The sequence below is a fragment of the Helianthus annuus genome, chromosome 17 (genome assembly GCF_002127325.2).
Source record: "Helianthus annuus cultivar XRQ/B chromosome 17, HanXRQr2.0-SUNRISE, whole genome shotgun sequence".
NCBI lineage: Eukaryota > Viridiplantae > Streptophyta > Magnoliopsida > Asterales > Asteraceae > Helianthus > Helianthus annuus.
In genome coordinates this window covers 88477794-88481107 of record NC_035449.2, presented here as the reverse complement: position 1 = coordinate 88481107, position 3314 = coordinate 88477794, and positions in this window count along the sequence as shown.

Genomic DNA, 3314 nt, shown 5'->3' with positions numbered 1-3314 from the left:
AAGGACCGGGAATGCATGTCATGGCAAGTTCTAGAGTCGTAAGAAACCAAGCGGCTATTCACACAAGAAACGAAAAATGGGCATTTAGTTTAAAGATGTGTATTTGTATGCTCAATAAAGGCTTAAAACTCACTTTTTGTGGGAATGGGTTTTTAATGTGATCAAGTATATATAATCAACTTTTAACTAGATTTGTCATGTTGTTTCATAATTTTCTTATGTTGGTTCTTTTTATGATGACGCTATCGGTTGTAAATTCATAAAAATATAACCTTTTTAGAACTTGTTATTCCCAAATTAAACCAAGACAAGTAAAAAAAATGAAAAGTTTTTGAAAAAAATTTGGGGTGTTTAGCGGTTCCAACAGGGTTTTGTGTAAGGCTTGTAATTAGGACTTGCAAAATTCAAGGTTTTAGCATCCCCCCACACTAAAATTACACATTGTCCTCAATGTGTCCCAAAAATAAGTTTTTAGGTTGATTGAATGTGTAAAAAGGTGTGTTAAAACAAAAATTTATGTTACTAGGCATCTGGACACGGCCCCGTGGTGTCCGGGCACGGCCCTGTGTTCAGATTGCCAGTAATAGAAAGTAACAGAAAGTAACAGAAGGCTGGGCACGGGGGCGTGTTCAGTGAACACGCCCCGTGTCCAGGTACCTGAACTAGGCATTTTTTTGTAGATCCTTGAGCACGGGGCAGTGTTGGCTGGGCAGGGCTCGTGCTGAACTTGCTGTAATGAAGAAAAATTGGCGGGAGGCTCTGTTTTCGTGCATGGGGTGTTGGTTCAAGCTTCCATAAGTATCCTTCACCATCCCGAGTGTGTTTTACCCATTACAACATCATCCAAACACCAAGTAACTTGAAAACCATCATTCATTAAATAGAGAGTTACAATAGGTCCTAGAAAAATAGAAAGCTAAAAAGTTCCTAAGATAGTTAGGTCAAGTGATACATGAATTATCCTAACGAGTTCTATCCTTATTATAGGAACATCAAAAGCCCGGAAATAGCTTCCCGGTATTTTATAGGTTTTGTAGAACTCGGAGCCCAGAGGTGTCCTCTAGATGTCGTTGAGCGACTCCTCTATCTCTTTCGGGAGGAAGAATGCGGGCTCATTTTCCTCAACATCTTGTGGGGGAGGAACGGTGGCAACCGGGACCCCATGTAGTACGTCTTGAGGGGGGCCCGTATTCATGGCGTACCACTCGGCCGGTATGATAACTTCTGGCACCACATTCTATGCCCTTTGGGTAATGATTGGTACTAAAGGAGGAGAACCGAGAATATTTAACCTTTGGTGCAAAAGGTTGACCTCTCTAAGACATCCTTCTAGCCCCACCGACAAATGATTGATACGGTCGACCAGAGCTTCCTCAAGCCCCGTCATCTCATCTATAGCCTCTCTTAAGGCGTATACATAATTGACAATGGAGTCTTCCACCGATGACCTTCTCCCTTGACGGTTGTTCCTGGAGTGTGACGAAGATGTTCCATTGTTTCTGCTTGACATTCTAAGAAAACAAACCGAAAAGAGTTCATTTTAGTGCAACAGTACCTCGGACATGGCCCCGTGCTCAATGAGCACGGCCCCATGTTCACCTGTCTGCAGATTTTTGAAACAAGGAATCTTCGAGTTTCAAATTATTTTTCTGATTTTTGAAGCATTTTTTTAAGCAGAAATAACTTAAAACAGTGTTATGAAACTTATTTTTAACAAGATTCTTTGAATAAAAATCTAACAAACATCACAATAAACCTTGAAACCATGGTGATTTCAAGCTCTAATGGAGGTGTTGAGGTAAAAAAATGAAGAAGAAGGTAATGGACAAAAGAGGAAAGGACAAGATGGTTGTTGAGAACTTTCTTTAGAAAATACCTAGGATGGTATGTGTGAAGATCTCACCAAATCTCTGTCTTTGGAATGGTCCAAATGTGTAGGAATCTTGGTTGCATTTATAGAAAACGACAGCACGCTGGACGTGCAGACAAGATTCTGACACTTTTTGTTCGTATTTTGACCGAAAGTCAGACGAGAATCTTTTGGTGGACACGGGGGCGTGCTGACCTGGACACGGTCCCGTGCCTAGAGGCTGTTTATGAATTTTTGTCTATTTCTAAGGAATTTATCTGGATCGGATGGTTCCTTACTAGTCGGAACAACACCGAAGTGCCTGAGATACCTTAGTTGCTCTAGATTTATACGAGAACGCAAGAGGTTATCAGAAAGGGTGATTCTTATGCTAAATGTAGGTGGACAAGTCAAACCCTTATCCGGGCTCTCGTTAAAGAAGGTGTATGTCGAATCGCTCAGGTCTATGTATGGATCAACGGAAATTGATGAGGAGTCCTTCAAGGCACAATCGACACAGGGACGACTATCGCTCAAGTCTTCACGAGAGTTAGAGGTGATTTCGGGAACAACGAAGTTGTTTTTATCCGAATGCGATCTCAATAATTCTTCTTGGGTATCGTCCGGAGATGAATTAGTTATGTCTATCTCAAGCTCTTTTATCCAATCAAGAATTAGATCTTCCATTTGAAATAATTCATCAAGAATCATTTCATCTAGAAGGGACGATTGAGAGCATTCGAGGGAGAGATAGGGATTATTTTTACTTTCGCCCTTCTTAAGGCTACAGGAAAACAATGGGTCTATATAGTGGGGCTTGTAATTTAAAAAATAACATTTTAAATCTTCGTGAGTTCCACCACATATTTGATAGCACGTACCATAAGAGGGCCGGAAGTAAAAAAAAAATCAGTATCACTCATGTTTGTGTTAGAAATTACCAACCGTCGGGATCTTATGGTTATGTTTTCAGTAACTGATACTTGGGTACGAGGCGTGTTGATTGGGCACGGCCCCGTGTTCAGCTACGTGTTGATTGGGCACGGCCCCGTGTTCAGCTACTGTCTGACTTAAAACAGGATTGCTAGTACCAAAGATTGGGCACGGGGCGTGTTCAGCGGGCACGGCTCGTGCTAAGCTCTGTAGAAACTGAAAATTTAAGAAAAATCCTAAAAAACAGAAAAAATAAGAAACACGATTAGGCCGTTGATTCCTAACTTTATTAAAATCCTTGTGTCCCGGCAACGTCGCCAAAAACTTGATGCGTGTGTAGTGTTATATATTTTTATATATATTTTTAGCCCTTTTTAACACTTTAGTCAAGTTTTAAATTTATGAAACACAATATTTTACCAACACTACACACACATATGGGCAAGTGCACCCATCGTGAGCGTAGTATAGCGTTGGTAAGATACCGAGGTCGTCCAAAGACACAAGAGCTTTTAGTACCGTTTTATCCTCA